This window comes from Corvus kubaryi, unplaced genomic scaffold (assembly GCF_017639235.1).
Source record: "Corvus kubaryi isolate FWS band 111438036 unplaced genomic scaffold, C.kubaryi_AGA036_p1.0 37395, whole genome shotgun sequence".
NCBI lineage: Eukaryota > Metazoa > Chordata > Aves > Passeriformes > Corvidae > Corvus > Corvus kubaryi.
In genome coordinates this window covers 5,548,314-5,570,039 of record NW_024581134.1, presented here as the reverse complement: position 1 = coordinate 5,570,039, position 21,726 = coordinate 5,548,314, and the positions used below count along the sequence as shown (strand labels likewise).

Genomic DNA, 21,726 nt, shown 5'->3' with positions numbered 1-21,726 from the left:
GAGTGAATCCTAATCCCTGCAAAGCCAAGAGGAGCTGAGGCACACCAGGACATCCTTTGAGCAGGATATACCACCTTGGAGGCAGATCCATAGACAGCAGCATCTGCAGAGACCCAATTCCTATAATCACGCCAGTTTTAATTTTTCACTGGCTTTAATTTAAAAAAAACACCCACACAAACACACACACAAAATTGGGTATCTTGCCCCACCCCTTAGCCAGGTAAAATCACAAGACAGCTCCAGCCCTGGCTGGTGCAGTGGCCAGGATCAGGAAGGGGAGGGAATGTTTATGAAATGGTTTTAACCAATTCAATTTTAAGGCAATTTGTGCGCAGCAGCAGAAGCAGCCCTGACTGCAGCAAACAGGGAGTGGGCTGGATCAATGGCAGGGTGGAGGTGGGGGCAGGAAAAGCAGGAGCAGCGGACTGTGGCATTGAGGCTAATGGCTTTGGAGCGATTTATTCCATGAGAAACACTGCACAGAGCCACACGGGGTCTGTGCCGGAGTACGGCAGTGCCTCGGAGGGACAGCCCCAACTCCAGGGAGGATCAATACCAAACACTCCAGGAAAAGCAGGAAACTTCTTCTCTTACAAGAATAAATAAATGACAATGAATGGATCCAATCAGGCCATCTGATTTTAGGCGAAACCCAAAAATGTTGCTTAAAAAAACCCAACCCAGCAAGGTAAAAGCTCCAGCGCTGTCCCAGCATCACTCCTGGGACAGCCCTTCCTCACAGCCACACCCTGGCCCTGCCACCTCACCCTCAACAAAACCCTGCTGCCAGAAATGGGGATGGGCTCTTCATTTTCTGTACCAACAAGGGGAATCCCATGGAAAGACTTCCAACCCTTTCCCCAGCTGGGTCCCACAGCGCCTCAGCAGCAAAGCGTCACCTGGAGACACCACTTCCCCTCTCCCTGGTGGCCTTCATCCATGCTTTGGATGAATATTCAAGAAGTGGACAGGGAGAGCTGGTTTGGGGATAGAACAAAGGGAAATGGCTTTCTGGAACCTGGTTTTGACAAATGAGGGGAGAAATCGCCTCCGATAGCTCGGCGTGCCCTGCGACGTGGGATCGGCAGCTCTGGATCTCTGCGCCGGCAAAATTTGCTGGGAATTGCTCCTGATGGTGTTTGCAGCCCAAGGATAATGTGCTGCTCTTTCCACATCCCACTATCTCCATGCCCAAGCACATATGGTCTGGCTAAACAAGAAGCCTTGGAAAGGCTGTCAACAAGACTAGAGGAAGGTGGGCATCTGTGCAGAAACATATGCACGTCCCAGCGCTGCGCTGCGAGCACGGAGAGATGCCCAGAATCCCACCAAAACCTGCCTGGGTCCAGCAGAACTGGACCAGGGACACTGTGGCTGCCACTTCCCTTTGTGCTGTGGGACTGGAAACCCATCATTCCGCATCCAAGGAGCCTCCTGCCAGGACATCTGAGATGTTCCCTACTCTGGCCCAGCATTTCAGGGCATTGCTGCTGCAGCCCTCGTTTATAGACCCACTTATGTGCTTCAAAGTCTTGTGTGTAGCTTTATGTTCATCTGTAAGAATCTCCCCCACGGTACTAAAGGCAGTGGAATAATCTACTATTTCAACCCGCATCCCTCAGAGAATTCTGCAGTTTAGAAAAAAAAAAAAAAAAAGGAAAAAAAAAAAGAAAAAGGGGAAAAAAAACCTGGTTGAATTTGATTAAACCTTTGGAATCTCTCCAATATTTCCAGTTATTCCATCTGTAGAAACACTCTACTGGCACTTGGCACATTCAGAGCTTTAACTGCCTTCTAAATCAGCAGCAGTTCTGCCTAACAATTTGGCATTTGCACAGTGCCTTGTAAATCACCCACCTTACATCTCTGGGTACGAGGCCCAAACCCTCCAAAAAGCCCATTACTGCCTCAGAGAAACTCTTCAGGAAGAAAACACCTTCTTATGGGCTTGTCTCTTGACAAAAAGAGGGGGGCACTGGCATTCAGTGGGCACGGTACTGACATCGAGGCTCCTGGTGTTACTATGGCAGTAAAATGAAACCCAACGCAGCCAGCTGGTTGCTACACTGCTATTAGAGCTTCTTCGCTGTTTCTGACCTTTCTAGAACTCTCCAAAAGGCACTAATCTGCACCAAATCCACCCAGGACCTAAGGTTGATGCAAGGTGAAGGTGTTGGTGACCTGGTCCTCCCAGCGGGCACCACGGAGGGAACGATTCCGATTCCGTCGGCTGGGATTTGTTTGGTTGGTTGGGGGGTTTTTTTGTGGCTTTTTTGGAAGTCAGGAACCAGGCTCAGAACGGCTGCAGCTCCAAATCAAGCCACAAAGCAGCAGGAAAGCACTCAGCAATACCAGCAGTGATTTGTGCATTTCTTGCAAACAAAGAGCGGAGAAGGTCGGCGTTGTTACGTCCCTGCTTCCACCTCTTTTGTCTGCCCAAATCCTTGGAGGCTAAAAATCTCCCCTTCCCAAACTGCTCCTGGCTCCAAGCTCTTTGGAAAACCCTATCCCCTTATCTTTATCCACACCTGACCCTCTTTTATGCCTCCCCATCAACAAAGTGTAAGAAAATCATCAATTTAAGTGCCTGGCTCCTGCCTTCCCCCTCGCCTGTGCCTCAGATGTTGTTTTCTGTGGGTCCTTCCCAGCATGGATTTGGGCTCTGAACTGTATGGGGGGGATAAAAAAACAAGGAAGAAGAGGATGTGGCAAAAAAGAAAAGAAACACATGGAGTTAACTCTCCTCCTCCTGCCCTTTGCTTCTAAAATCTCACTGATTTTCACACGCACTGTGACCCTGCAGCATCAGAACCCCAGGGTCACCTGAGGACTCTGAGATGGTCACTGGGCCATGCAGGGTGACCACTTGGAATCTGACAGCAGGACAGAGGTCAGAGATTTGTGATTAAAAAGGGCTGGCCACGACACTCAGGGGTGGGAGGGAGTTTCTGACTCCTTGTTTTGCAGCTGGAGATCCAACATGCGGAGTTGAAGCGTGCTGGGCCTGTCCCACTACGAGAGGTGGTGACTCCAACTGGTTTACTCATTAATGTTCTTTAGGAATTAGTGGCTTAATTGATGCTTCCCATGCTAACTTTTTAAAAAAATTGCATTCTGCCCATCCTTTTGTATCCTCTGCTCTTGCCCTGCTTGGTGTCTTTTTTCTTTTAGCTCCAAGGAGGAATAATTTCCCTTGGCTGCATTCAGCTGCACTGAGAGACCTGCAGCAGTGAGCACCCACAGTGTCCTTCACCCGTTTTTAATCAGTTCATCGAGCAGAACGAGGTCCCATCCTGCATCCCACCGTGTGTCAGCAGGATCCTGGGCCACATCCACGAGCCTGGGGTTTGGGTTCCCCAGCAAACAGCTTCACCCCCACTCTGCAAGGAGCTGCTGGGGACTGGGTGTCACTGGGACACCCAAGGATGCCGTTGCCCCAGCGTGTCCCTCTTGCCTCCAGCGCTGCCCTGGATGAGGTGCAGGGGCTCCAGCACTGCCCTGGCACGAGGGGCTGGAGCAGAAGGGATCCTCCCCGGGAGGTTTGGAGAAAGAGAGCTGAGCTCAGCTAAATGCTCCCCACCAGGGCTGGGAGAGCACCGGATTTGTGGCCACTCAGCTGCGCGGCCGCTCTGCACATGATGAAAATGTCTGTTCCCTCCCAGCCAAAAACCCAGAAAATATTAACTAAGCAGAGCTGTGCCTGCAGCCAGCGATGCATACGAGATGACGGCCTTCTCAACACGAGAGCAAAAGGGCAAATGAATCACATTACACTCCATGAATAAAAACAGAGGCTCAATGCACAGCGACTTAATGATTCCCTTCTGGATGCATGAGACAGTCTGGCCTCGCTTGCAGAGGTGCTGAGCATTCCCAAGTCCCACTCAGCTCCCAGGGACAGCCAGGACTCTGCACCTCGGGACTCTCCCAAGACCCATCCACTCTGAGGAAGTCCCTCCAGCTGGCAGGGAGGCTTTCCCTGAGGTTTGTGAAATTAAAAGCTCTCAGCAGCTGGCCTGGGCTTAAAGACCTCGTATCCCAACCTGCTGCACCCAAATCCATCCCTGGGAAGGTGGGATCAGGGTTTGCAGCTCTGTTTGAACTGTGCTTTTCTCTCATGCAAAGTGAAGAGGAACAAGCCCTGCCCATGATGGTGCCCCTGGAGCCCAGAGAGAGCCCTGCACTCCCTGGGATGTTTCTCACTGGCACCAGGCGTTTTCCCAGCCCACCGTGGCACATTCCCTGTGCACAAGTGGAAGGGGATGGTGGTATGAGGCACATGAAATGGAGAAAAGAGCATTTCCAAATGACCTCCTTAGCCAGGTGCTCACGGAGCTGTTATGGAAAGGCACATTATGGAGAGATGGCAGAACAAAACCAAATCCCAGTGTCGTGGCATTATTGGGAAGGCGCTTCTGCACAGGACAGCACTCAGGGAGAGTGGGAATCACCTCCACTCAGACCCTGCTGGGGTGCTGAACACGCCACCGCCCCTTTCGGGGCCTTCTGGACTCCCTGTGGCATTTAAACCCAATCCTGTTCCCGTTTTGTTTGGTAAACCTTGCTGTTCTCTTCTAAACATCCCCCTGCACAGGGGGGATTCCCCACAGCAGCTCCAGTGTCACATCCTGTCACATCCAACACGCTGGCAGTGCGAGCTGCACCCCGGCCTGGCACCAGCTCTCTTGGGAGGGACTGAAAACCCTCCACACCTTCACTGTTTTCCTACATCTGCTTGGAAAATACACCCCAGGACAACCTCTCCCAAACAACATCAGTCCTCTGGCAAACAAAAGAAAGTCAAAGGCAAACTATTTATTGCCAAACCCTCTTCCTTCGTTGTAAAATACTGCTTAATTTTATCCCTCAGGCATCTATTATCTCGTAGCCCATATTATTTTTCCAGCTATTACTGCTTAATTTTCCCCATCCAGAAAGTCCGTACAGACACCAGCCAATTTCCGCCTCGGCACAATTGTTTAGGAGAAACAAGCAGCTGTTTCACTGGGGTCCTAAAGAATTGATGGGGAACCAATGCTTCTCCTTTCTCTGTCCATGAGAAACCTTGGAGGAAGGTCCCATGTCCTCTGCCACCGGCGTTGTCACCCTGCCAGGGGACCCTCTCTAATCAGGGGGGACCCTGCAGAGGGAGGAGAAGCTGAGGGGGATCCACCAAACCCCTCATTTACAACCCCACTCTGGTGGAAATAAGGGTGAGCATGAAGCTCACCTTCATTTACTTTAAATAAAAGCTGCTGATTTTAATCAAAGCTTAAAATAAAGAGTAAAACCTGTGGCTAATGGAATCTGCTTATCAAAATGCCTGGACTGCCTCTGCTTTCAATTTCTCACAGGATTTGTTTTACCTCTTGTTGGTTTGTTTGGGTTTTTTTACCAGCAGAGCTTCTGTGGGGGCTCAAAGTATTTCACAAAATGCCAGCATTGGCCATGCAGGTAAGCACAGGACCTTCTCCAGGCACAAAGTCCTTGTTTTATGGAGACTTTGGAAGAGTGATTGCCAGCATCAGCTGGCACAGGAGGGGCCAGCACACACCTGACAGAGGTGGAGGTTTGCTGAAGAGCCCCTAGGAAACCATCTCTGCTTCCCAGACTAGCAGGGGGCAGATGAAGAATGGCAAACAAGCTCAGAAACCCTCACCAAACAAAAATGATCAAGGCAGTTAAGAAATATACAAAATTGCAAAATATTGTAAAGGCACACAAGGAGCGAGCAAGTGACTGGCAAATCTGTGAACGCCCAGGTGTGTCTGTGTGGGTGAGATGGACAGAGAGCCAGGAGCCCATCTGGCCTGAATTCCCACCAGCATTTTCCATGCAGAGAATCACGGAATATCCTGAGCTGGAAGGGAACCAACAAGATCATTAAATCCGACTTCGGGCCCTGCACAGGCACCCCAACAATCCCACCCTGTCCCTCAGAGTGTTGTCCAAACACTCCTGGAGCTCTGGCAGGCTCAGGGCTGTGCCCATTCCCTGGGGAACCTGTTCAGTGCCCCACCATCCTCTGGGGGAAGAACTTTTTCCTGACATCCAACCTAAACCTCCCCTGGCACAGCTCCAGCCCTTCCCTGGGTGCTGTCCCTGGGACAGGGATGTATTTCAGCCTGATTCCAATTTGGGTTGAACATTTGCTGAACCACTGCTGACAGCCTTTTTCCTTCAGACACAGCTATTTACGCATGCTTGTGGGATTTTTTGTGTCATGAAGCACCTGCACATCCAAGGGTTCCCTGATGAGTGGGCAGGAGGGGGATTTGTGATAATGGAGGGAATGGGAAAACCTTTCTTAGGGACTGTGCAAGAGCCTCGATGGGCTCAGCATCTGGCTACAGAACAGCATCCCCCACATCCTCCTTCATTTTAACACTTTCCTGCTGCTCCTGACAAAAGGCATTTTCCTTTCCTGCTCTGGCTTTAGCCATTCAATTAAAAAAGAAGCTCCCAAGGCAATGGGAAGCATCAGGGCTTTGCCACGCTCCAGCCTTGTCCAGTGGGTGTTCCCAGAGCAAAGAGGAGCTGCAAGCAGAGGCCGGGTGGCAATGAGTCAGGGAGGCAGAAAGGCGTGAAAACAGGATGAATGGGAAGGCAATAAACCCGCAATATTTCACTGTGGGACTCAGCTCCTGGATCACCTCCATCCATCAGCGGGAGCAGAGCTGGCCAGGGCCGTGCTCACATCAGTGGCACCGGCACAGGAGGGGCTGTGGCCACGTGGGAGCATCACCGAGCCACGGGCTGAGGCCACCGTGAGCTGTGGCAAGGGCTGAGGCCACCCAACATGCACCACCTCGGATCATCCTCCAGAACAACGGGGAAAACACTCAGGCTTTTACCAGCATCTCACATGAGGCATGGGAGAAAACTGATGGGGCAAATCCCAGGGCCAGGAAAAGGAGTGATCCAGCAAAGGGATTGATGGTGGATGCAGTATTGCAACGCTGTCCAGGAAGGATGAAAAGGGCTCACACATCTTGGGTCTCACCTGCTTCAGGAAGAGGAACCTGAGAAATATGTTTAAAAAGGAAAGTTGCTCCCTGCAGAAATCTGGGAAACAATTCAAAGAATCCACTCAGAAAAAGGTCACCCCCAGAACTCCCAGTGTCCCTTCATCCCCCATTTCTCCTGGAGGCACAAAGCGTGGCAGCTCCTTTTCGGGGCCAAGATGGGAAACCTCCCCTTTCCTTTCTCTGTATCTACCAAGAAATTACAAAAACATCACCAGGAAAGACAGGATGGGAACTACCTCAGTGCTTTATTTTCTGGAGCACAAGTCCAAAATACCCCCCAGTCCATTTCAGAAAGAGTCACTTCTTTTCCAGAAGGATCTTGACCGGTTCCTGCACCTCCTGCCACTGCTGCCCATCTCTTGCTCCAGAGATCCAGCCACAATTCCACAGCAAAAACAGTCAGGCACGAGCTTTGCCTGCACATCAGGCTCACGGCATTGCACAGAGAGCTGGCACTCCCCAAAACACAGAGCTCTGCACCCTCCTCAGTGACCTACAGCTTGGACACAGGCTGGGGTAACCTGCCCAGGCTATGAATAAAACCCACTGCTCTCTCCCCAAAAAGAAGCGAATTCCCCATTAGAGCTGCAGCAAACTCAGGCAGTGAGCAAGAAGAAAGCTTTTTAAAGAGATATAACCCAGGATTTCTGTGTTGAAACACACGCCACAGATGGTGGAGCAGACGAGGATTAATTCATGAATCATATTTCTTAAACGATACAATCTCTCTTTTCACTTCCATACTTTCCCTTTTTGACTCAGAAGCAGCGATCTAAGATGCCCTTCCCAGATATGAATTTTGCATGAACAAACATTGCAGGGGTGAAAAAAAACCCAACAAACCCACAACAACCCAAAAAAAACCCAAAAAACCCAGATGTTTAAAGAGAAGTTCTCAAACGCAAGCGAAGGCATATCCTGTCCATCCACACCAGGACATGTGTGGAAATACAATATATGCAAGCACAGAGCTGGGAATGGGGTGGGAAAATGAGCTCCTTACCATTTGGAGCTCACTAATGCTTCAGCCAGGGTTCTGAATTTCACAAAAGCTGCTTTTCTATCTCCTCCTATCTCATTCGCCACCCTCGCAGCAAAAGGAAAGCCTGAAGGCAAACACTTCCAGGGAGAGGCCTCCTTGCTCTGCCAGTCAGCTTGTTCCTCCTCCAGCCCCCATCGACGCTTCCCTTCGGAAAATCCCGGCACAGGCACCGCCAGGTTGCTCTCCAGGAAAAGGGATTGCAGAGAGCAGGAGCAAGGCTAAACATCCTGCCCCACGCACACAGCTCACCACCCCAGCTGAGAGGGGTTTGAAGTGGGGAAGAGAGAAGGAAATGACACAAGAGCTCTTCAGCAGCGGGAGACTCCGATATCCCGGCTCCCTCCCAGCTGGGAAGCTCCTTCAGACCAGCCAAAGCCATGCCAGCCTGTGCAGAGCCTCTGCTCCCGCCCAGGCAGGAGCAGACACGGATCCAGGGCGAGCAGAACCAGCACCAACACTCCAAATTGGCCCTCCTGGGTACTTTCTCACCTTTCTTTGATCAGCAAAGCAGGATTTCAGTCATTTTTTCCACTTTGCACACAGAGCAGCTGTGTGTGTGCTTAACAGCTTCTTTACACAGTCTTGCACTTCCTATTGTAGCTTTACACACAGAATAAGAGGGAAAAGAAAAAAAATCACTTACCCTTCAATTATTTCAACCTTTCCCTGCCCTGTGTGTGACGTAGGCTTCTCTTTTGGTTACTATTTCCAGATTTGGTCTTTGGGTAGGTGAATGGAAGAGGAGAATGACAGGAGTTGTATTTGATGACGATGGAGACTGGAAAATAAAGAGAAGCATTTTCAGTGCAGAGCAGTCCTCCCCTATACATACAGATCAGATTATATTAAATTAAATTAGTGACACCTACATAAATGCTTCCTACTGTTTTTATGCACACATACAAATATCACAACTGTCAAGGAGAACGCGGCTGTCAGCGATACGGCAGGGGGGAAAAAAAGAGCAATTTCTAAAATGGAAGGGGAAAAAAGGGAATCTAGGCTACCAACCAGCGTTCCAGCAGCAGCAAAGGGACTGCTGCTGGTCTGCAGGAGGGCCAGGAGGCAGCTGGAACTGCTGTGGGAGCACGGGGAAGGGCTGGAGCAGAGGACAGCATGGAAGGAGCACGGGTAGAGGAACTGCAGCAACGACCCTGACAAACGCTCCTCTGCTTCCCAAAATACCACATCAGCTTGTGAGGAAGCGAGGAAGGAGCTGAGAGCTTCAGGAAACACAATTCCCCCATCCCCTGGAACGACGGAAGGACTCCTAGCACGGGAAGGAATTAATAACGTGGTCATCGTACCAGCAAGTGCCCCCCTAAAAACCAGATTAATCTCCCACCATCTGCTTTAATAGCAGAATCTCTGCTAAGTGGTTTTCCCCTACACAGCCCCACAGATCCATGTAAACAGACAAACAAACCATTTGGCTTCCCGCAGTCCCGGGGAACGCAGCTGCTCCGAGCAGGGCTCACTGCCTTTGACACGGTGCCAGGGTTGAATTCCTGCCATCCCACTTACTCCTACACCTCTCCCCGCCACCAACTCTGTGCCCTGCTCCTGTGCAGGCTCCTTAAGGCTTCGGGTACCCCCCAGATCACTGCCCATCGAACATGGCAGCCTGGGATCCTTAAAATATCGTTTCATCGTAGCTGAGAGGAACAAGGAAGGTGAGGAATGAGAGGAATGGACTTCCATGCTATTATTTTCCTCACGGCAACTCTCCCATCCACTGTATGCAACTGGCACCTCCAGCACCGTGAGTCCCAGCCCAAACACTGAAAACACCCCAAAAAAAGCGTATTTACAAAATCGTTCCGAAGATGCCACGGCAGGCAGTGGAAAAAACCAACCCCCTGAGTCAAGGAGATTGTCTGCTTGGTTGGAAAAACACAAAGGTCACCGCAAGGAGTATATAAAAATACATGCTAACATTGAAGAGGTATAAACATAACACTAAACAACGCTTTTTATACCCAGCTCAGCATTTAACACTTGCCCAGAGGCCTTTGATAAATCCCAGGTGCCTGAACAAAGCAAGGAAGCTTTTTCACTGCTATTTAGCAAAACAGGGAAAGTAAAGCACAAGAGAATAAAACTGTTCAAGACATCAAGGACCAAGTCAGAAAGAAACAGCCAGGTCTCCACATCCAGCTCTTCCATCACCAAATGCCCTGCCAGGCTGCTGGATGGAAATAGAAATACTATTGTTAGCCCCAAGCCATGCAGACTCATTAACATTTATTTTAGTGCTTTAAAATATATTTTTAAATCCTCGAAGAAATAATCTGGAGGAAGTGCTAAGAGCTCGGAGCAGATTTTCAATATGTCCCAGCTTTTCCAGGGAGATTTCAGACCTCCTGGAAAGACACCGACTGTCTCGGGGGCTGTGGGTGCGTGAGGGTACCTCCACCTACCCAGCACCCGCAATTCCCTGCCCTCGCTTCTGCTCCCAGATTGTTCAGTAAGAGGGAAATCTAAAAACGTCCTTGATTTCAATTACTCGTGGACAGCAGAATCCCCAAAGTATCGTTTCCCACGTTTTCAATGCCCATGGGTGTTTATTATGTGAATAACACTTGGAAACAGAGGAACCTGATGCCTGTGGGGTCACCTCCTTGCCAGCAGAAACCCTCCAGCAGGGACAAATCCTGCTGAACACCTTCCACAGAGCCCCAGGTCCCAACATCTCATCCCAAAAGTTCATGGAGACAAAGCACATTAGAATTATCAGGAGCATCTCCCCATCCCTGTGAAGAGCAGCAGCCCCACCAATCCCCCAGCTCTTAGGACAGGGGTTTGGGGTTGGTTGGGAGGAGCAGTGGCTGTTCCAGTGGTATCCATAAGCACATCCAGAGGAAACCGTGGTGTGGAAGGAAACCAAGCCACAGTGGCAGCAGAGATTCAGCAAAAAGTAGGATCCAGAGGTACATAGGGACACACAGAGCACAGTGCCCTGTTTCTGTCAACCTCAAATGGATCAAGCATATGGAGGATCCATTTTATCTCAAATAAACACTTCATAGCACAACTCCAGTTTTCCATCTGACCCAGCCAGCCTTGGATAACATACAATGGGAGGAGTCACAGAGGAAGAAACAGTTCTCTCCCTTTTCCTCGTCAAAATGTTGGTGCACAGTTCGAGTCTCACAGGCTCCCCATGATTCTGGAGGGGTCTTTCATCACTGTTTTGGTGGGGGAAACAAAGGATCAAGACCATTTGTGCAGTTCCAGAGCAGGTTCAACAGATGCCCACTGTGATTTGTCATGCCAAGCTTGGAGATGAGCATCAAGAGGCCGCCCTGGCACAGGGCACTGGCCATGGCACGGCACAGTGGAGCTGGAGGAGCAAATGCTCCAAGATTTCAAGGCACTGTTTTTTCCCCGTGCTCTGGAGCTCAGCAGATGGCAGCGGTTTGGGTGCCCGTCCCTCAACAACACCCGCATGAGCTGCAGCAGGCACCAAGTTCAAAGTCAAAAGGAACATTTGTTCTACAAGAAAACACATTGCAAACGACCCCTAACAAATTGTGGCTGCTGGAAGAGTCAGCTCAGAGCACAGCAGCATTTCTCAGCCCCGTTGCTCCTGCGGGCTCTGCCACTGGAAGTGTGAGTGGCAATGCGGGCACAGCCACAGTTTGTGCTGCAGCACAAATGACAGAGCAGCACCACAGACCTGGAGAGGCAGCTCTGCTCTTCCCTGCATTGCTTCCCTCACGTTTTGAAGCCCGTTAAATTCCTCCCCGTTTAGTTGCTTTATTTCAGCTCCTCGCTGCATAAAATCGTTCCGCGGGCGCCGGGGCCGAATAAATAATGGCAAAAGTTTCCCTGCAAAAACTCTGAGAGCTGTTATGTAAAGCAGGGAGGGTATCAGCAGATAGAGACAACTCGGAGGCAACCTGAGGGTTGGGATTCTGTGTCAGCTCGACACACAGGGGAAATAACCCTTTAATCCAGTGCAGTGTATTTCATTTACTGTAGTGTTATCCAGTTCGAAGATGTTATGAAAGGAATCCCTGGAGAGACTTAAGACTTCAAAACCAGCCTGAGTTTGAACTTAATTCCACTGTTGCAAAAGGCTGGAGCTGTGGAAGATGACCTTTTCCATACCTTGGATGCCGGGAGCCATCCTGCCTCATAATGTCACGCCAAATTAGAATATTCTCTTTTTGTTTTACTCGGGATTTTGTTTTGCCTTCTCTTTTTAATTAAAAGCATCTGTCACTGTTAATGAAACGGGGGGAAAGAGAAGAAAAAATATCAGTAACAAAAAAATTTAAAGCTGGTGGCGTCCAGAGAGATGGAGACAGTCAAAAAGCTGGGTAATTAACAGAGGAACTTTCACCTCCCTGTGAGCTCATCACCAGAGTCCAGGTCAGGACCAAAGGATCTACCAGTGCCATCTCCTTGCTGCTCATCACCTGAACAAAACAAAGGGGTGCTCCCCACATCCATCCCCCAGGTGCCACTGGCAGCAGGACCTTGGGTGGTCTCCTCTCCAGTAGGAAATGAGAGGGAAAATGAAAATACTTTTGAAGTGCAAATCCCAAAGTTGTTCAGGTCTTGCCAAGGTTATCCTGAATAAAAGTTCAGAAATACTTGAAAAAGCCAACCCATAAATCCACGTTAGTGAATCAGAAGCTGGTGGAACACCAGGCATGAAGGTGTGTGGTCTCATCTTTCACCAGCTGCAGGAGCTTCACTGCTCAGGGGGTATTTTTAAGGAACCCTGCAGGAAATTCATTGAACAAGTCCTGGAAATCCCAATTAAAGTTGTTCACTACTGTTAACTGCCTCCATGGACTTTACTATTTGGAGGTGAACCATAAAAGGCCAGTTTTCACTCGCTGCATCTTCCAAGTCAGATTGTGAGTGCAATTAAATGTAAATTTGTATTTTCCAAAAATAGGGTTCCCCCACAAAATACTAAATTAATTTCAAAATGTATTCCTAATGTGAAATTATTTTGCCTGTTAAAGCGGTACAAACAGCTTTATTGGATCATTAATGGCTAGAAACGTTCAGTCAGCACAGTTGGAAAAAATGTAAACTAAATATGTCAAGGATACATTGCTTTCTCTTCTCACTATTTTTTTAATGTCTTATTTCATGGTAGATAAGTGAAAAATCTTTTTACCTGACTTAGTAAGAGGCTCATTTACTCATGCAAATTTAAAATCAAATGTCATAATACAATGAAATTATAAAAACATATCAAAAAGGAGTTAGTGAGTCACTAAATTTAGCTCCTAACGGAGTTCAAGCTGATTTATACAGTTGTATGTTAATGGGAAGAGCTCTGCTGGTCTGTAAACATCCGAGCAGAGCTCAGCAACCATCCCACGTGCCCGGGGTTTCTGGAGAAGCCCTTTGGGTTTCCAGAACTCGGATTTTGATCCCAGCCAAGGTGAGGAATACACCCAGCACCAAATAAATTAAAATCCGTTGTGATGAGCTCTGGGCAAGCCCCGGGTTCTGCAGAGCTGCATCCCAAGCTCTGCTACCAGACCCGGAGTGATCTGCAGGCGTGATCCTCAACATCCACAGGGATTTCCCTAATCCATACAACACATTAGGGCTGACACAGGGAAGCACTGACTTTGTGGGCTGGAAGATACTGAGCAACACAAGGGCTTGGCTGGGAATCTGGGTAGATCCAAGTAACAAATTAAAGTGCTGCCTCTGAAACAGCGGCAGCAATCCAGGTGCCAGGGCAGGAGCAGGATCCTGGCTGGACTTTTTTCGCTCACAGACAGTCCAAGGACAGCACTAACATGAAGTCATTACGTTCTCAAACAATTTCATGCCAGGAGTTAAAAAGATGTTGTAAGAGAAGGAAAAGGGAGGGCCAAGGTTAAGAAGTCCACCCAAGAGAGCTCCAGTGTTCATCAAAACCAAAGCACCTTGTGGGCAGGGTGGGAAGAAGAGGCCTCTGCAGAGAAACTGGCTTAAGATACAGGGAGGCAACTTCTGAAAGGTGATAATGTCCTTGTAACACCTTCCAGTGCCTAAAGGAGCTCCAGAAGAGCTAGAGAGGGACTTGGGACAAGGGCATGGAGGGACAGGACACAGGGAATGGCTCCACACTGGCAGGGGGGAGGCTTAAATGCAATATTGGGCAGGAATTGTTCCCTGGGAGGGTGGGCAGGCCCTGGCACAGGGTGCCCAGAGCAGCTGGGGCTGCCCCTGGATCCCTGGCAGTGCCCAAGGCCAGGCTGGACATTGGGGCTTGGAGCAACCTGGGACAGTGGGAGGTGTCCCTGCCCTTGGCAGAGGGGGTGGAACTGGATGGGTTTTAAGGTCCCTTCCAACCCAGCCCATTCTGGGATTCTCTGACGTCCCTGTCCATGCGGGCAGGCTTGGGTTTGGGTCCCTGCCCAGCAGGATGGGGTGGCTGCAGCAGAGGGGACGGAGGGTGTGGCCTCATGCAGCTCCCTTCAGCTGCTGAAGGGAAAAACTGGGGCCCAACACACCACGAAAGGAAGAAACAAATATTCCCAGTGCTTCCTGACCTGGCAGAAAATTGTGGAGAATAAGGCCCTGTAAGGAGAAAAGGCAAGGGAACTAATGGGAAAACATCTCATTGCATTAAGGGCTGTGTTAAAGGTTTACAGCATCATCTCCAGACAAGTCCACTGATGTTCCTGAACCTTCATCGATCCACAGGTCAAACCAGGAATGAAAAATATCAATTTTAGAAAATATCACTGGCTGAGATACAATAAACCTACCCTGTCCCTATGCACAGGTAAACAGAGAGACCTTTCCATGTGAGAGCAAAATCTGCCACAGAGCTTGGCCGTAACTACAAAATCCCTGACCTGTCCCCCACCTGGAACACTCACAGGCTGACACAAGGAATTAGGGAGATGTCCTACATAACTGCTTTAATTAATTTGTGAAACTTTGCACCCTTCTTGGAGGCGGGCGACGTGGCACTCTGTGCTCCCTTGGATTGCCACCGCTCTCAATTTTATTTTTATCCCGAGTTTGATGTGAATCAGGCTTTGCAAAAGACAAAACAACCCACTGTAATCATCCAGCATGCCAATTAAACTAAAAGATACCCTGGAAATTAAAATTAAATGCCGTATCTATGAAAAGCAGCAGACAGCTTCCTCAGAAACAACAAAAAAAGCCCATATTATAGGAACACGACCGTGGCAGCCCAAAATCGGCGCCGAAGCACTTACATAACTTACTACCATCCTTCACATCTGCATACTGGAGATCTTCATCAAACTGGGTATGTTTTTGCACATTTATCATCAAGATTTATTGAAGTTGATTCCATAAATTTCATTGACTTGTACACTGCTGCTATTTGTTTCCAAGGCAACAAATGCACTTTGCCCAAGCCGCACAGTACATCACGATTGTTTGGAATTTGGGGGTCCCTGCCCCTGGTGCTGCACAGCGCCAGCACCTCCTGATGCCAGCCCGCCAGCACTAAGAATGAACAAATCTGAGGGGCATTTCTGGAAAAAATAATCCCTATTAGGGGAGAAAAATGTGAAATGAAGCAGGCAGGGAGCAGGCTGCTGGCAAGAAGGTGGGATTTGTGCAAAGCCCCCGCTCCCATCTCATTTACACCTCGGACGGCTGGAGGTTGAGAAATCCATTTGCGGGTTCAGGAGGAGTCGGAAGGTTCTTTCTGCACAAAATAATGACAGAAAGTCACCTTTTTGTCATCGTGGAGAAAGGGACAACAGAAGTAGTGAGGGCAATGGAGAAGAGGATTTACAAACACTGCACAGGCTTCTCCCCGTCGGCAGAACCCGGGAGCCAGAGCCTGTGGCACTGAGAACTTGCAGGCAACCTTGGAAAAATTCGGCTTGGGATAAGAAAAACCAAGCACCATCTCAAAGGAAGCATCATTGCCCAATTTCATAGTGCTTGAAAAGTGGCATCAATGATGTCCCGGCCCCATCAGCGTTGGAAAAGCTCAGGAACCACCCGGGAGCTTCCTGTGCACCACAGCCCTGTGGCACAAGACACAGTGTTGATCCACACAGGATCACCAGAGTATCTTGGAAATAAGGGGCAGTGACAGAGGCAACCTCAGCTGCAGGAAGGCAAAATTCAAATGCAGGAGACCAAGGTAAACCAGGTTCTGCTCCTGGAGACTCCTCTGGGACAAGCCTTCCACAAAAAGCCATTCCTTCACATTTCTAAAAACAAAATCAATCTCGGACACACCGATGATGTTTTAACAGGACACAGCATTTTTCCGAAGATAATGAAGAGATTTTCATTTATCTGTCATAAGCAAATATCCACGACTGCACAAAGGGGTGGCTGCCAAACTCAGCACACCAGTGCCAGCCGGTATAAACTGAACTGGAAACTTCATGGTGTTGAGTCAGGGAAACCTGAAAACCATTCAACTTCCAAACCCAGTCACTGGAGTGCCGTGGAGCTGCAGAGGAGACAGCCCCAATTATCCAGAGCACAGGAAGCTGCAATCCCTTCCCTTTTCCCCCCCTTTTTTTTTTTCTTAACAAAATTGCTCTTTGTTGGGTAGCACATTCCCTTGGATTCCCAGAGCGATCAAAAAAGACAGCATCCCTGATGACAAAAGCCACTCATTTTTCTGCTTTCAGCCTCAGAAATGTTAAAGGATTGTTTGCTTTCTAAGTGCAAGTCCACATTTAAGAGGAATAAAGAATTTCTCTGGCAGGCTGGATCAATGATGCAGCAAGCCAAGCATGCGACCTCCCGCAGGGAGCCTGGGTCCGGCGCTCCTGGAAACAATAAAATAACCTTACACTGCTCCTGATCGACTGCACGATGTGGGAAAGGGGGGAAAAACTTACTCCTGACCCTTGATGCAACAAGCCACCCCCCCCAGCTGTATGAACTGATGGCTTTCATTAACACTGCTATGATCAGGCATTTTACCCCCTTCTCCCCTTCATCAGATTGGCATCCACGATGCCAACCCTGCTTTCAGAGCTGTGGCAGTGGCTGCAGCCCATGAATCGCCCTCTTCTTCCAGGAATGATGTTGGAAACAGACGGTCCTGCAGTCGGGCGACGGCTGAAGAACATCCCACGCTGCCGAAAACATCTAATGTAAGGATTTTCTCCAGCCAGCAGCACAAAAGCAGGGGAAGGGTATAAATAGCCTTTGAGGAGGGTGTATAAATAGCTGTAGGTAACATTTGTACACTATAAAAACCCCTCATTTTTGGCCCAGCTTCGCAGGAGCGAGTTTCCTTTCGCAGCACTTTGCAGACCGGCTTTCCCTTGCCTTGCAGTTGGCACAGCAGGGAAAGGGCAGGGACTGCTCCAAATCCACTGCATTATCCCTGGGAGAATGGCAGGAGTGAATTTCCCTTGCTGTTTAAAAGAGATCCTATCAAGGCCTATCCTGGTATGAGACCAAAAATAGGATATATTGGACCAGATCCTTCTGTGGGTGACAGGCATGGGGTGGCGTGGGGCTGGAGGGGGGTGGTGACTTCCATGTGCCTTCCTTCGACATAAAACCCAAGTCATTATGTGGTCACACACACATCTCACACTCTCCCTCTCCAAAACAAATCCTCTCTGCCCCCTGAAGTGGGAATGGGGAGCTGCCAGCTCCAGGCTGGGTGAGCACACCCCGGGAGCACGTGTGCAGTGACAGCGGCATCTGCACATCATGCCACCCCTCTGCCTCCCTCCTGCCCGCCAGGGCCATTCTTACCAACCAGCAGAAGATAAAAATGCTCTTTAAAAGGCCTTATTTTCCTCCCTGGCTATTTGCTGGCAGTGCAGCCTGTGGGTTTACACAGCCAAAGCAGTGGGAATTTCACATGGTGACTGGCTCAGCTCAGCTGTCCTCTCTCCTCTGCCGCAGCATCAGCAGCCCCAAAGATGCTGCAGCCCAACCCCATCGCTCTCAACACTCCCCCGTGGTTCTCCCCCTGACGAAGCAGGGTCCTGGCACATCCACACAGCCACGATCCCACCTCACATCCCTCTCAAAATCCCTGCTGAGGGCAGGGAGAAGCCAGGGAGGGAGCAGCCCCCTCCCGCGCCGCCTCCCTGGGAAGCGGGGCTGGAGAACAAGGCTCGGCGATGAGCGCTGGCACCGCTCGCCTGCCACCCGGTGAGCGGCTCCCCGTGGCGTGCAGGTGGCTCCTTTGATTCCTGATTACTTGTCAGCCTTCCTTCGGGCTGGCACCGTGCCTGGGTCAAACTTTGCAGCGAGTGGGTCACCCCACGGAACAGCCGCTCCAGAGGGGCTCTCGGAGCTCGTGTTGGGAAGGGAACGTCGAGCCCACGCAGGGAGGCTCGGCTGCACCCCGGATCACCCCACAGAGGATGGGACACTCACCAGCCTTTATCAAGTGATGCCCCAGGCAAAACCTGGCACAGCATGAGAGCTGCAGTGTGGAGCTATTCGAAAAATTCCTGTTGAGTTTGTCCATCAATTCATCGAGGCCAAAATGTTGTGTCAGAATACGCCAGGTTTAGCAGAAATCACACCAGGAACGTCATGGAAAGCCCCAGACATCCAGAGCAGCTCACAGCATCATCTCCCAGGCAGGGAGACCTGGGCCCAGGACCCTGCTGCATCCAGTTCCCACCAAGCATTGCCTCCCAAACCTCCAGGGGCAAAGCCCATGGAGCAAAATCACTGGAGCAAAACCATCCAAGGGTGTGGAGCAAAACCATCCAAGGATGTGGAGCAAAACCATCCAAGGGTGTGGAGCACCACAAAAAGGCCCAAGTGTCTGGACAAGCCTTTACAGAGCAAAAAAACCACCGTGTCAAATCTGCAGCTCCATGGGCTGGTAACAGCAGCTCTCCCAGTCCCACATTCTTCAATAAAGCTGGGAAGCACAGGATTCCTCTGGAGAATCCCAGCATCCTCCAGACCAGGCAGGCAGATGGGTAGTTTGGCCTTTTTTAACTTTGCCCAAACCCTGCTTTAATTCATTTTGGGCACAGGATGCTTCCCAATCTGGATTTGACCCTTCAGCTGAAGCTCTCCATGCGTTTGAACGCCTGTACCAGCAGGGACTGTGTGTATTTGTGAGAGAATGAAGGAGCTAATTCAGGGCTTTGGTGAGATGAAAGGAAAAACCTTAATTAAAATAAGTTTTAAAGCCCATCAAGATTTTTTTTTTAATCTTATTCAGATTAGCAGCCATCCTAAAATCCCACTCAGACTCTAAAAGCGCTGCTTCCCTTCTGCCCCTGTGGGCTTTACACACAAAGCCCTTAAGACATCACACCCCACGCCAACCTAAGGAAATAGAAATAGGGGGGAAAGTACATCTGACAGTAACTAAAGTTACACAGACTTCTCCAAGAATGCAAGTAATGCCCTTCTTTTGTAAAAAACTTCCTCCCATCCAACCCAGCTCACGACGAGCTACTGTGAGCACACCACTATCCAGAGAGGGTCCAAGCAGCTTTCCTTCTTCACAGAATCACGGAATGGTTTGGAAAGGGACCTTGAACAGCATCCAGTGCCACCCCCTGCCATGGGCAGGGACACCTTAAACCATCCCAGGCTGCTCCAAGCCCCATCCAGCCTGGCCTTGGACACTTCCAGGGATCCAGGGGCAGCCACAGCTCCTCCGGGCACCCTGTGCCAGGGCCTGCCCACCCTCCCAGGGAAAAAAAACCTGGTTCACACAAGGGTTTGGATGACAAAGACACTGATTCCCCTGTGCATTCTCCAGAGTCAGCAGACATTGAGAGGAGCAACTCGACTGAGCAACTCCAACCACCCAGGCACAAGTTCTCATCTCAGCTCAGGCAACTTTGTCCCAGGGCAAAAGTAGAGGTGGGACAAGGATCCATTTCCACAACAAGCTGATTTTAAAAGAAAAATCCCAAACCAGAGCCACAGAACCTCTGCATGTTCACAACACTCACACTGATCCTGACAGAGACGGAGCAACGAGTGACCAAGAGCGCATGAGAAATGCAATTTAACATTACAGTTCCCCAATCCCTGACTCTGCTTCCACCACCGTTTGTAACCCCCAGGCACCCCCCAGCACCTCCAGGAGAGAAATTTTTGAGGAACACCTGCAGAGTTACAGCAACAGCCTCACACAAACATGTTTTACAATGAGGACCGAGCACAGAGAGTCTCCCTACCATAATTCCAACTAAAAAAACTCTATCAAAGATCACGAAAATCCTTTGTGTTCAGAGGTTTCTCCAGTAACACCAGTCCTTACCTTCCTGTCACCCAACGGCCCTCCAGCCCCAGAGTACAGGACAGGATTTGGATGCTTGCTGTGATATACAGCAAGGCAGGGAAGAGGAAAACCAGCATTTCCAGGCAAACCATTTGACAGCTATTTGCTCTCCACTCCACAGCAGCCCGAGCCAGGGCATTACCTGTATTGCATCCCAGGTACCATCAGTTTGATATTGAGTTTGCTTTAAGAAAAAGAAGAACCAAATTGATTTCTTGGGAGGATAAACTCGCAGCTAAAGGGAAAAACTACAGTTACACTTTTCAGCCATGAAAAGTAAATCAGATGGTGCTGAAATCCCAGCAGAAAACACAGATTAATTAAAGTCTGCACTTTCTAAATCTGTTATTCAACTAAACACAGCTGTTAAAAAAATGATGCCTTTGCTGTAATTTCCATGTACATTCATACCCCCGAAATACCGCAAAAAAACATTATTAAGTGTGTTCAGTGGCTTCTGGAGTTGAACAGGAAAAGAAAGCACACATATATCTTTAATTATGACAAGGACTGCTTTCTTTAAAGGAATAAATTTTACTTGGGAGCTCAAATGCTGCCTCCACGGATGGGATGGAATTGATTCCAACGGGAGCAAGGCAGGATTGGGACCTTGAGGTGGAGCAAACCAGCACCACCTCAGCAGGGTGGGAGCTCAGGGTGCTCCCTCCTCCTGCCTCACCAGTCCATGCCCACGGCACGTGGCATCCGTCAGCCAGATCCCGGCTCTCCTTCTGGTGCAAACCCACTCGTACTTCCAAGTGCTTTTGGCCATCTGTCCGTCACAGGCAGCGCTTCCCAATTGCACTGATTTCATTAACCCTAATATATTTTAAGATCTTGCACAGATTAAAAAAAAACCCCAACCCACCATCAGTTGTCCTGCAGGGCCTCATCTGAAACCCATCGAGGCAAGGAGAGGCTCCTGCTGACCCCTGTGGATCCAGCCCTGCTTCCACATGGAGCCAATTTATTCATCAGGAGACGGCGCCGTTACCGACGCAGGGAAATCCTCCAGGACACACATCCTGGTCCCCCTGCACATCCCAGCCCCTGCCAGGCTCCATGGGGGCTCTGGCAGGGTGAGGAAGAGCACAGAGCTGGCAGAGCACAGCTACACTGCCACCCCGTCAGGTGGGGACAGTGCAACACGCCTCAAACAAAAGCTTCCCTTCTTTTTCCCTTCCTTTTCCACCAAGTCTCCATCGAGGCTCAAAGTAGAGAGCTCCTTGGAGAAATTGGGAAAATGCAGTGATTTGAGTGAGCCCTCAAAGGCACTCTGCACTTCAGCCCAGTCAGGAGAAACTTCCCTCCCAGCCCCACCGCAGCTGTGCCTCCCCTATGGAAGAGAAAGCAACACTTGAACCTTGCCTCCTCTGCAAGGGGAGAAGGCATGGGAGAGCCCTTGCTGCCTCCCAATGCTTCTGAAATCATTCCAGCTCGAA

The 21,726-nt window shown here is 49.8% G+C and overlaps 1 protein-coding gene across 1 annotated transcript in view; it reads right to left on the bottom strand.

Moving 5' to 3' along the window:
* NEXMIF (neurite extension and migration factor) overlaps positions 1-21,726 on the bottom strand; it is a 64,718-nt gene that overhangs the window by 40,905 nt on the left and 2,087 nt on the right. Inside the window, 1 exon segment of the mRNA XM_042040050.1 lies at positions 8,717-8,851. The gene's annotated coding sequence lies outside the window, so the exon portion shown is untranslated.